This window comes from Pseudophryne corroboree, chromosome 11 (assembly GCF_028390025.1).
Source record: "Pseudophryne corroboree isolate aPseCor3 chromosome 11, aPseCor3.hap2, whole genome shotgun sequence".
In the NCBI taxonomy this organism is placed as follows: domain Eukaryota; kingdom Metazoa; phylum Chordata; class Amphibia; order Anura; family Myobatrachidae; genus Pseudophryne; species Pseudophryne corroboree.
The window spans coordinates 324,330,989-324,344,857 of NC_086454.1; positions in this window are offsets into that span (position 1 = coordinate 324,330,989).

A 13,869-nucleotide genomic window follows, 5' to 3' on the forward strand; every position below is an offset into this window, starting at 1 on the left:
GTTAGTATCCTCCCCTCGCTCTGTTATGAGTCCATATTGAGTGGTCCTTCATCCCTCTCTTCTTTCCCCTCTCTCTTTCTTCCTTCCCACTTGTCTTCGCTTCTTTCCTTACTACATTCTGGTTTTCTGTCCTATTCTCTTTTTATTTTATGATTTTGTGGATACCGTGTACTATTGTTAAATAGCAAGGCTTTTTCACAGCCCAGAGATGGATCTGCTGCAATATCTACTTGTGACATCTCTCGACTTACTGGTGGCACGATCTACTCACTTACACCGTTTAACATGAACTCTAGTGTTCCACCCTGAAATTTTGAATTTATATGGTTAATTCAATGTTCGCTTGTATTATATGGTTTGTAGTCACATGTAGCCCTTCTTTATCTATTTGATTGTACCGGTATCTTTTGTACCTTTTGTTGTTTTAGTTTTATGAAAATCTTTAATAAAATCTGATTATACAAATTTTTTTTTTGCAAATTGGCATGTGCATATGTATTCACTCCCTTTGCTATGAAGCCCCTCAAAAGTTCTGGTGCAACCAATTACCTTCAGAAGTCACATAATTAGTGAAATGAAGACCACCTGTGTGCAATCTAAGTATCACATGGTCTGTCAATATAAACACACCTTTTCTGAAAGGCCCCAGAGGCTGCATCACCACTAAGTAATGGGCCCTACACACTCGGCGAGAATACTGAAAGATATGAACGATCTCGTTCATTAATGAACGAGATACCGTTCATATCTTTCAGTGTGGAGGCACCAGCGCTGGTGCCCCGTCGCTTGTGCATGCAGGCCAATATGAACGATCTCGTCCATGTTTGCCTGCACTGTTATGGAGCCGGGTGACGAGGGGAGTGAAGAAACTTCACTCCCTCCGTCACTGCCCCCCGCCGCTGGGTCACCCGTCAGCCGTATACACCATCAGGCAGCTCGGCGGCGGATCAACAAATGTGTAGGGCCCATAAGAGGCATCACACCATGAAGACCAAGGAGCTCTCCAAACAAGTCAAGGACAAAGTTGTTGAAAAGCACAAGTCAGGGTTGGGTTATAAAAAAATATCCAAATCTTTGATGATCCCCGGAGCACCATCAAATCCATCATCTTCAAATGGAAAGAACATGGTACCACAACAAACCTGCCAAAAGAGAGGGCCGTCCACCAAAACTCACAGTCCGGGCAAGGAGGGCATTAATCAGAGAGGCAGCACAGAGACCAAAGGTAACCCTGAAGGAGCTGCAGAGTTCCACAGCAGAGATTGGTGTATCTGCGCATGTGACCACAATAAGCTGTACACTCCATAGAGCTGGCCTTTATGGAAGAGTGGCCAGAAAAAAAACATTACTTAGTGCTAAAAATAAGAAGGCAAGTTTTGAGTTTGCCAAAAGGCATGTGGACTACTCCCCAAATGTATGGGCGAAGGTGCTCTGGTCAGATGAGACTAAAATTTAACTTTTTGGCCACCAAGGAAAATGCTATGTCTGGCACAAACCCAACACATCCAATCACCCCAAGAACACCATCCCCACAGTGAAATATGGAGGTGGCAGCACCATGCTGTGGGGATGTGTTTCAGCAGCAGGGACTGGGAAACTGTTTTGAGTTGAGGGAAAGATGGATGGTGCTAAATACAGGGATATTCTTGAGCAAAACCTGTTTAAGTCTGCCTGTGATTTGAGACTGGGACGGAGGTTCACCTTCCAGCAAGAAAATGACCTGAAGCATACTGCTAAAGCAACACTCAAGTGGTTTAAGGGGAAACATTTAAATGTGTTGGAATGGCCTAGTCAAATCCCAGATCTCAATCCAATTGAGAATCTGTGGTCAGACTTGAAGATTGCTGTTCACAAGCGGAAACCATCCAACATGAAGGAGCTGGAGCAGTTTTGCCTTGAGGAATGGGAAAAAATCCCAGTAGCAAGATGTGGCAAGCTCATAGAGACTTATCCAAAGCAACTTGCAGCTGTAATTGCCGCGAAAGCTCGCTCTACAAAGTACTGACTTTAGGGGGGTGAATAGTTATGAACGCTGAACTTTTCTGTTATTTTGTCCTATCTGTTGTTTGCTTCACAATAAAAAAAAACATCTTCAGAGTTGTAGGCATGTTCTGTGAAAGAAATGATGCAAACCTTCAAACAATCCATTTTAATTCCAGGTTGTGAGGCAACAAAACATGAAAAATGCAAAGGGGGTGAATACGTTGGCAATGCCTGTACCTCTTGTACTGCCCATGTTGGGCCAGTTCTACATAATTTTACAGGGCCACTTTTAGTTCCCAATCCACCCCTGGTCACAGATACAACTGCAGCTAAAGACGCAAGGAAAGCCACAATTGCATACAATCAGGCACTATGAGTAGGGATCCTGCACCCCCTCAACAGACTCCACTGCCTAATCGGGCCACACTCCCATTAGGACTGCTTCCATAAATTTCCCGGGCTGGTGTTCCATCCCAGTCCGCCCCTGGATATTAATATCTATGGGCTAGATGGATGCAGCTAATACTGCCACGTGGATATTAGTATCTATGGGCTAGATGGATGCAGCTATACTGCCACACGGATATTAGTATCTATGGGCTAGATGGATGCAGCTATACTGCCACAAAGATATTAGTATCTATGGGCTAGATGGATACAGCTATACTGCCACACGGATATTAGTATCCCTATGGGCTAGGTGGATACAGCTATACTGCCACACGGATATTAGTATCTATGGGCTAGGTGGATACAGCTATACTGCCACACATATATTAGTATCTATGGGCTAGATGGATGCAGCTAATACTACCACACGGATATTAGTATCTATGGGCTAGTTGGATACAGCTATACTGCCACACGGATATTAGTATCTATGGGCTAGTTGGATACAGCTATACTGCCACACGGATATTAGTATCTATGGGCTAGATGGATGCAGCTAATACTACCACACGGATATTAGTATCTATGGGCTAGATGGATGCAGCTATACTGCCACACGGATATTAGTATCTATGGGCTAGATGGATGCAGCTAATACTACCACACGGATATTAGTATCTATGGGCTAGTTGGATACAGCTATACTGCCACACGGATATTAGTATCTATGGGCTAGATGGATGCAGCTAATACTACCACACGGATATTAGTATCTATGGGCTAGATGGATGCAGCTATACTGCCACAAAGATATTAGTATCTATGGGCTAGATGGATACAGCTATACTGCGACACGGATATTAGTATCCCTATGGGCTAGATGGGTACAGCTATACTGCCACACGGATATTAGTATCTATGGGCTAGATGGATACAGCTATACTGCCACACGGATATTAGTATCTATGGGCTAGATGGATGCAGCTATACTACCACACGGATATTAGTATCTATGAGTTAGATGGATACAGCTATACTGCCACACGGATATTAGTATCTATGGGCTAGATGGATGCAGCTATACTGCCACACATATATTAGTATCTATGGGCTAGATGGATGCAGCTAATACTACCACACGGATATTAGTATCTATGGGCTAGTTGGATACAGCTATACTGCCACACGGATATTAGTATCTATGGGCTAGATGGATGCAGCTATACTACCACACGGATATTAGTATCTATGGGCTAGATGGATACAGCTATACTGCCACACGGATATTAGTATCTATGAGTTAGATGGATACAGCTATACTGCCACACGGATATTAGTATCTATGGGCTAGATGGATGCAGCTATACTGCCACACGGATATTAGTATCTATGGGCTAGATGGATGCAGCTATACTGCCACACGTATATTAGTATCTATGGGCTAGATGGATGCAGCTATACTGCCACACGGATATTAGTATCTATGGGCTGGATGGATGCAGCTATACTGCCACACGGATATTAGTATCTATGGGCTGGATGGATGCAGCTATACTGCCACACGGATATTAGTATCTATGGGCTGGATGGATGCAGCTATACTGCCACATGGATATTAGTATATATGGGCCAGATGGAAGCAGCTATACTGCCACAAGGATATTAGTATGTATGGGCTAGATCACAGGTTCTCAAACTCGGTCCTCAGGACCCCACAGGGTTCATGTTTTGCAGCTCACCTGTACATTTTTCAAATGTGACAGTTGGTGATACACAGTGCAGCTGCCGAGCGACATGTAAAATGTGAACCGTGTGGGGTCCTGAGGACCGAGTTTGAGAACCACTGGGCTAGATGAATGCAGCTATACTGCTCATGGATATTAGTATGTATGGGCTAGATGGATGTGGATGCAGTGCAGCGTTACTTATAATGTGTGGTATTATGGCCCTCATTCCGAGTTGATCGGTCGCAAGGCGAATTTAGCAGAGTTACACACGCTAAGCCGCCGCCTACTGGGAGTGTATCTTAGCATCTTAAAATTGCGACCGATGTATTCGCAATATTGCGAGCACAAACTACTTAGCAGTTTTAGAGTAGCTCCAGACTTACTCTGCCTGTGCGATCAGTTCAGTGCTTGTCGTTCCTGGTTTGACGTCACAAACACACCCAGCGTTCGCCCAACCACTCCCCCGTTTCTCCGGCCACTCCTGCGTTTTTTCCGGAAACGGTAGCGTTTTCAGCCACACGCCCATAAAACGCCGTGTTTCCGCCCAGTAACACCCATTTCCTGTCAATCACATTACGTTCGCTGGAGCGATGAGAAAGCCGTGAGTAAAAATACTTTCTTCATAGCAAAGATACTTGGCGCAGTCGCAGTGCGAATATTGCGCATGCGCAATAAGCGGAATTTCACTGCGATGCGATGAAAAATACCGAGCGAACGACTCGGAATGAGGGCCTATAATCTATATATTACTTCTATAAGGTTTTTTACTGTATAACCTGAACATAAAAATAAAAATATGGTTGAGGTATGAAAATAAATGTCTATGTAGATGTGACAGTCAAAGAGAAAAATTAGATTGGAGCAACAGTTCGGGCGTTCCGGAGCAGCAAAGTTCCAATGTAAAGTCTATGGAAGAAACGTCTGTGAATGAGGGCCTACTTCAGCTTCAATCACTGAAGTGCGGAAATTGCTATTCGGCGATTTCTGCACCTGCGATCACAATTTGAGAGCCGGGGGGGGGGTGATGGGGATGGCAGTGGCGGGGCGGTGTCGCAGCATTTTGGAGGCGGAGACGTGCCATTGGGTGGGGTGTGGTCTGGACAACTGAGGCGTGTCCAGACCGTGTGCGGGGTGGGCCGCCGCAGCTGCGTAACATCACGACCCAAATCATGGCGGCCCACTGGGAATGTCTAGATTATTTCTAATAAATATTTAAAATGCCAGCGTTAATATATGCTGCAGACGCAAGGCGCATCTTATTACCATATATGATAAAAGTGCGCTGTACGTCGCAAACACTACATCCCTTAAGAGAAAACAAGTACGCGCACACATAGGCTGAGGACCAACGCTCAGAGATGTATATATTTGATATTAAAAGGGCATGTATACAATATAACATATGTACAGTATGTACATGGTTACAGAGTTACAATTACACAGGAAGCAGATGTAGTTACATTAAGGATCAATTACAGCTACAGACAGCATACTTTACTCTGTCCCTCAATGCACAGTCCTCTCCATCTTTGGATCTGCCTCAACAGCAACTAAACAGCAAACATAAACCTCTTGGGTGAGGGGAAATACCTATATATTGTGTATTGTGGTAAGTACATGTCTGGGACTGAGTCATCTGTTATTGGTACAGGGGAGGGAGATCTCTCATTCATGATGTGTAATCAGTTCATATACAAGCAACATCCAGCCTTGAAGGTGAAATCATAGGGGTTAACCACTGGCTGTCAGGAAGTTCTTTGTTCACTTTTGAATTGTGGCTTCATATTCATACATTTGGTCATAACTAATCGTTGCAGTGAGCTACAATTTTCCCACAGCTATCAAATTAACACACTCATTTCCCTGATAATTTTGACACCAAGCATGACATGTTTATCTTGTTCCTTTCCAATAATACATATATATCTGATGATATAACTCTCTTATATAAATACATTATAATGTCTGGTAGTTGACATGTTTAATTTATGTGTGGTATGAAATATGCGTTGAATATATCTTTGTGGCTTGTCTGTGTGACTGCGTATGCTACCATATATCGTTGTGCACGCTGCGTGTATGCTCACGCACAGCGACCCATCTGTTTGGAGTTTACATGTGCTGTGTATGTAATATTTTTTACTTCGACAGTCCACCCTTTGACAGTAGACAATAACTGTCATAACTGTCACAATAAACATAATTACAAAAAAATATTTCAAACACATAATCGGTGACCTAGACACACGTATGTATTCATTTTGCAAATCAGACATTGACTATATTTGGGGAAGACAGGGAGGCGGACAAGACATCCTCTATATGCACTCGGCGGTCACGGGACCACTGGTTGGGTGTGGGATGACATTTAACCTATAGAGTATGCTGGGACAGTGCTATGGCCTATGATGTCTGATTTGAACGAACTGTGCACACATACATGTACCTACGTCTTTGCACACTGATGTTCGGATTCGATAGAGGTTTTGCTGGGTAGAGGGAGAAAACACAAACAAATCGTGAAAGAGACATATAACATTTTCATGATATATATTCCTATCACTCCCTGAACATTGTTTTCCATTTCTGGATCGTATGCTAGGTCTGTTTCATCATTGGACAAGGGTTATTATTTCAGGTAGTGTCCTTCCTAGATAACATAAACCTTCGGAGTTCGGGGAGAGCCATTCATAAACTTTTCTTCCACATATATTAATGAGCTCTTTATCTGCTATGTCTGAATAGCCATTGTCTAATTGATCCTGATTACCTCCCAATTTCCTGGTTTCCTGAAATTGGTGAGATTTAAACATACCAAGGATTTATCTATGGAACTGGTGGATCTTAAGACTAGGGGTCTAGTTATATTATATTCCTTGTCCACCAGTGCCCCCCCCCCCCCCCCCCCTCCGTGTAATTCAAGTACCTCAGCTAACTCTAAAGAATATGGCACTAATCCTGCATCATTTTGTCTTAGAGGTACCTGTGAGCACATCCAACATTCCGTTTGGTTTAAGACCTTACCCACTAGTGAGTGGTAATCACTCAAGGGATGTATGTCAAATTCTGCCTTATTGCTAGACTGACATCTCTGGATGCACTCATCTTCAATTATAGGGTCATAATAACTACAAAATACAGTATTCCTCAGACAATAGCCTATCACGTTACCTCCAAACTCCGTAACTACTAGACCTTTGATTTTCTCTGGCTTTAACAAAGTGACAGACTGATCCTGGGATTCTATAAAGACATCACTCCTTTCTCCAGAACCACTTCCAGTCCCACACTCGACTTCTCATGAAAACCTCACAAAAATAGAATGTCCTGAAAAAAATATGTTTGTCAATGGGAAAAAGAAAGATAGAACAAAACAAATCTTGCTTATAGCAAAATCCATTACTACGACTGGTCTTTCTGCAATCCTTTAGTACGCTCAGGTAGTGTTCAACAGTGCCGTCTCTCAGTCTTCACGGAACAGACTGTCGGGTGATACTTCTGCGATCTCACTCCCTTTTACGAGTTCCTTCCGGACTACCGACTTTCCTGCGATGGGAATCATGGACCCAAGTCTCTCTCTCAGCTACTTTCACTGGGATCGTGCTGTCAACAGAACTTGGTACGGTCCTTCCCACCTGTCTATTAGGCAACCTGAGCGCAAGAACAATCACACAGTCTCTTGGTTCACAATCAAGACAGTTAGTAGTTGGCATATCAGGAATCAACAGTTTCAAGTTCTTTTGTTAAGTTCTCAAATGCTGGCTCATCTCGATAAGGTACTGTACTTGTAATTGGTGTATTTCTGATCATGGTGCGGATCAATCATGACATGAAGTTGTCTTCCAAAAAAAAAAAACCAAAACAAAAATTTCAAAGAGGGTGATTCATTAAGTGGGGATCTGGGAGTGGTTCCGATGCTACATAACACTAGTGGCAGTGTCTATGACCACAATAGTCCAGTTTCAAGCTATCACTTTGCTCCTACTCCTAAGGATACCATATCTACACACAAATTTCTGCACAATTTTATTTGCGCTAAAAACACAGCAGTATTTGCGGTGGCAGGAAATGCCTCTACCCAGTTTGAGAAAACATCAGTGCACACCAATACATATTTCAAATTCCTACAGGGTGTTAACTGTACGAAGTCGATTTGTGTTACATGAAAAAGGTCCGTCTGCAGGAGGAGTATGGGATGGCTCTGTTGGTGCTACCTTACCAAATGTTCTTCCTCAAGCAAGTAAGACATGTCATTGCTTTCCTGCTTGCCTGAGAAGAGAACCCTGGTACATGCCAGTAAGCTCTTACCAATTTGCACATACCTTCCTTACCCTAGGTGAGTCAGACCATGTGCCGCCTCAGCTAGGCCTGGGAGATACGTCCTGGGGGCCACTGGCTTACCTTGTCCATCTCTCCAGAGTCCTGAGGACTCCTAACCATACCCCTTCGCCTTCCAGACCTCCTTTTCCTGTAGAGAACACAAATATGCATCTCAATTTAATTGTTGTGTGTTTGCAATGTAGAGTACCATGAGCATCACTCAAAAAAAAAGAAAAGAGAAAAAAATATATCTCTAGAGGGAAAAATAAAAATAAATGATATCAAGTCTGCGTTCACCAACGGGCTGTCATTTATGTCTGGTCTCATAGTAAAGGTCTGATTCAGATATCCCATACCATCATGCAAATCAGTGTCTATACAAAATTTTCCTTCACCAGTATTGTCATCCTCCACCCTTTGTGCATTACAAGGCACACTGCAGTAATACTGGTGCCATCGTGCTGATGAAACATACCGGGTTTGGGCAGAACTTTGAAGGACCAATACGGCATGTGGTGTGTGAACTGTCAAATCATGTACCAGTACTATGGGGGTCATTCCGAGTTGTTCGCTCGTTATTTTTTTCTCGCAACGGAGCGATTAGTCGCTAATGCGCATGCGCAATGTCCGCAGTGCGACTGCGCCAAGTAAATTTGCTATGCAGTTAGGTATTTTACTCACGGCATTACAGGGTTTTTTCTTCGTTCTGGTGATCGTAATGTGATTGACAGGAAGTGGGTGTTTCTGGGCGGAAACTGGCCGTTTATGGGTGTGTGCGAAAAAACGCTACCGTTTCTGGGAAAAACGCAGGAGTGGCTGGAGAAACGGAGGAGTGTCTGGGCGAACGCTGGGTGTGTTTGTGACGTCAAACCAGGAACGACACTGACTGAACTGATCGCAGATGCCGAGTAAGTCTGGAGCTACTCAGAAACTGCTATGAAGTGTCTATTCGCAATTCTGCTAATCTTTCGTTCGCAATTTTACTATGCTAAGATTCACTCCCAGTAGGCGGCGGCTTAGCGTGTGCAAAGCTGCTAAAAGCAGCTTGCGAGCGAACAACTCGGAATGACCCCCTATGTCCTAGGTATTTGACCCTTGTCCTACACAACTGTAATTTATCCTTTGAGTCCTGGGCCTAAATTTACTAATATTCGTGTTTGAGTCGGTTTGTGTAGTGTTTTGTTTTTGCTTGGCTTATATTGTGGTAATGTGTGTTTGGAGTGCCACATCACAGAGCAATTTCTATATTGCATCTGTAAATTTTTTCCTTTCATTACAAAATGAAGATGTGTGTGTTTTTGGTTGTTAGTGTATGTATTTTTAATTGTGTCCTATGTCTGTGTCCTGTACATGTTTTCCTGTGTTGCACTTTCCATAGTGCATATGGCTATTGGACAATGTTTATTGTTTTATGTAGTGGTTTTTTGGTTTACGGTCCTTATGTGTTTTTTTTTTTTTAAAACAAGCATTTTTAAAAGATTTAATGTTTATAAGCATAATGGGTGGATGTATCAACAATAGCATGAATACATGAGTTTTTTTTTTATTGTTTTACAGTGTTGGAAAAAAGCAGTACTGGTCGTCCTACAGTAACTCCCATGACATCTGATGATGATGATGATGCTGCGGAAGCAGGTAAAGTGTCCATTGTAGTATAGGGTATGTTTGTAAAGGAATGGCCATAACAAAATTTTACTTTCAATACTAGGTCCATCAAAAGAAGTCTGGAGCAGCAGAAGGCGGACTTCTGTAACACACCACCAAAAAAAACATGTGGCAGCAAAGAAAGCAAGGTCTGATGTCCAGGGCCAACCACAGCAGGCTACCCCGCCACGAAGATTATCGACAGTATGTTCGGTCCCCCCACTCCAAATTTTGGACACACCTCCAAGACGCAAACCACACTCCCCTCATCTTGATTGTGAGTATCAAACTGAAATAAATTTAATAAATTTCAGATCGTGATAAAACTTTTACTTAAACGCATTAAGTCAAAACACATCAAAATCTGATATACTTACCGAAGTCAGTAAAACATGAAATGGAATCCTAGCAAAATGGCCTTGTCCACATCTAGTAAAGATATGTATGTCCACTTCAGCCATACAGTAGCACATTGTGTGGAAGATGCTGCAACAGAAACTCATGTGTAATTTCGGAAAATAGTAAGGTTGTTAAACACATTTTCACATGTGTGTTTGACCTAACATTGCCAAATACATATAAAAACATTACTATGTTTGTTTTTGAAAAGCTATAAGGTAACACATTATGGATTACAATGTGTTTATATGGTGGAGTATGTCTGATCTACAATAAAACTCATGTGTTTGCTTTCACAATGAAGTAACCAGACACATTTGCCACAAACAGGCATATGTATGTATTTAAGTTATGAGTGATGATGTTGCTAGGCAGGATATCTGAAAGCACCAGTCAATGACATGTGTTCCATGTTTAGTGATTTGTTATAATTTATCAAACATATGGATAACTAACGGATATTTTTACATTACAGCTTCTAGTCCTGGTAACAGCATCCCTCCGCAACAACAGCAACACAGTGACATGGATGAGACAATCATGTTAGAAATGCAGCCATTAAGCCAAGGAATCAGCCCCCCAGCACATGTGAGTACACCACCACAGCAAAGCACACCACCACCACAACACAGCCCAACAACACCAGTAACACAAGGCCCTGATCAAGTGTTTTGGAACATTTGGGCTAGACAGCAGGCCACTAATGAAGAATGCCTGCGTAGGCAGACACAAATGTTTGCAAGCCTACCATGTCACCTCAGAAGAATTATCCGAAATATGAGTAGACAAAATGAACAAACCACGAGAATTGGCAATACCATGGAACTCATGCGTGCAGACATTACACAGGTCATGGGCAACTTACAGCGCATAATGGAAGAACAGCACAGACTAATGGAAGAACAGCACAGACAACAGCAAAGCTATATCAACATTTTTCAAAACAATCAAAAGATAAATTAATCTTTATTCCGAATTGTAGACAATCAAAATGCTGCTACACGTGAACTCAATGCCACCCTCACTAACCTCAATGAAACACTCAGATCCATGCACCAACAGCAAACAAGCAGCAGTTCTGGTACGACTACTCCAAATATCACGCCAGTGTCATCACCACAAGACGCTCCACCAGAGCACGCCAACATGACAGTGGTAAAGGCAAAGGGCAGGACAAGCAGCCACCCAAAAAAAAATTAACAAATAAACCTCACATTTTTAATTTCAGAGAAGTAAATCAAAATACTTAGTAAGTGTATGTTTGTCATAATAGATATAACACTTAGCTCCTTGACAGTTTGTACAACATCATTAATTATAAGTGGTACAAACAACAACAGGAAATTTGTACGCACATTTATTCTTTACCATCTTTGAATTTTTTTGGAGTAGGGAAATGTTGTTTGAGCTGCACATAGATGTTAGCAGGAAGTAACCAGACCACTTGATTTTTTTTTCTAGTCATTACTCTTTCTAGATTCCAATCATTCTCAGATCCTGCAGACACAATAATTGGCAGCCAGGCAGAATATGTTTAGCAGGAAGTAAACAGACCACTTGATTTTTTTCTAATCATTACTCTTTCTAGATTCCAATCATTCTCAGATCCTGCAGACACAATAATTGGCAGCCAGGCAGAATATGTTTAGCAGGAAGTAAACAGACCACTTTATTTTTTTCTAATCATTACTCTTTCTAGATTCCAATCATTCTCAGATCCTGCAGACACAATAATTGGCAGCCAGGCAGAATATGTTTAGCAGGAAGTAAACACACCACTTGATTTTTTTCTAATCATTACTCTTTCTATATTCCAATCATTCTCAGATCCTGCAGACACAATAATTAGCAGCCAGGCAGAATCATCCATGACCAATGCAACTTACAATGTGAATTAAAACTGGTTTACATTTCTTCTGTAGACGACTTTACAAGAAAAACACAATAGAGTTGTGTAATAGTGTCCTAATATGTTTGTGTAAATTTTTAAAATTGAATACCCAAAATGGATGACATTATTGTTGTGGCATGTTTGTGTGTGTTAAAAACGAGTAATCATATTTAAAAACCTGAGGCAGAACCCACAAAATGAAAAATCTTTTAACTTTTAACACTAATGTGTGTAATAATGGATATATGTTGAAAAATGTGTATTGACTTTTAAAACTCCAAATTTACTCCAGCAAACATAAGGCAATAAATTATTTTGGATGAGACAAGTTTGTGTCCCTTTTATAGGTATGATAAGTCAGGTGTGAATGATTTGTAAGTGTCAACACATGTAAACACGGCTGAAAAAAGCAGTTCTATTTTTTTGCTGATTTTTTTTACGATTCGCAAAATAATACGACCGCAATTGAGCACTCACAGACTTAACACCAAAATACGAATGAATAGTGAATACCCATGTTCTATGAAATAACAGCCGTGTTTGACCGATGGTCTCTTCATTCGTATTTCTGAACTTTGTCATTCAAACCATTACAAATAGTCCAAACACTGCCGAGAGTTGTGCTTAGTGAATTCCCGTGTTGGGACTTAGAAAAAAAAACACAAATCGGACAAACTCGAATTTTTAGTAAATATTGGCCCTGGTGTCCTGTCTGGAGGAGACGAAACAGAAACTGCTTCGTATCTGCCAGGGACGACTCAAATGAATCAGCGCACAACAACAAGTCATCAACATATTGTATCAGCACCGACCCATTCTCAGGCTGAAAGGACTGTAAACAGTCATATAGGGCTTGGGAGAAAAAACTCAGGCTGTCACTTGAAACCTTAGGAGAATCGGGTCCATGTATTGTACCCCCTTTGTGAACGCAAAGATGAAGAGGAAACTGTGAAGAAATACAGAATAGAGGTTTGTGACAGATAAGTTTGTAGAGCTGGAGAGGATTTTATTAAAATGACAGCTGAATTGGGCACTACGGGGATTTGATTAACTACTTGGTCTACCCCCCTTAAAGCTTGTGCTTGCTGTGTCACTACTGGAACTACCTCAGCCATCAATCCAGTGTCCTGTCCATCCTAAGTTCATAGGGAACCCGGTATCTGTGAGATAATTTCCTCTACCTGTGATGGACATAAGTCTAAAACAGTGGAATGCAACATTAGTCTTTGAGGAGTATCTAACATACCTTGTACTTCCTGAGCGGGAATACAATACAGGTTGAGTATCCCTTATCCAAAATTCAAAATCCCACATTTTTGGGTCCCCTACTGAGGTAATGACATATATATTATGTGTATATATAGATATATTATATAGATATATAATATATATGTACTGTATGTGTGTCATTATCTCAGTAGAAGACCCAAAAATGTGGGATTTTGCATTTTGGATAAGGGATACTCAACCTGTATATGTATTTCACATTTCAATTTACATAACAAAATCTCTGTC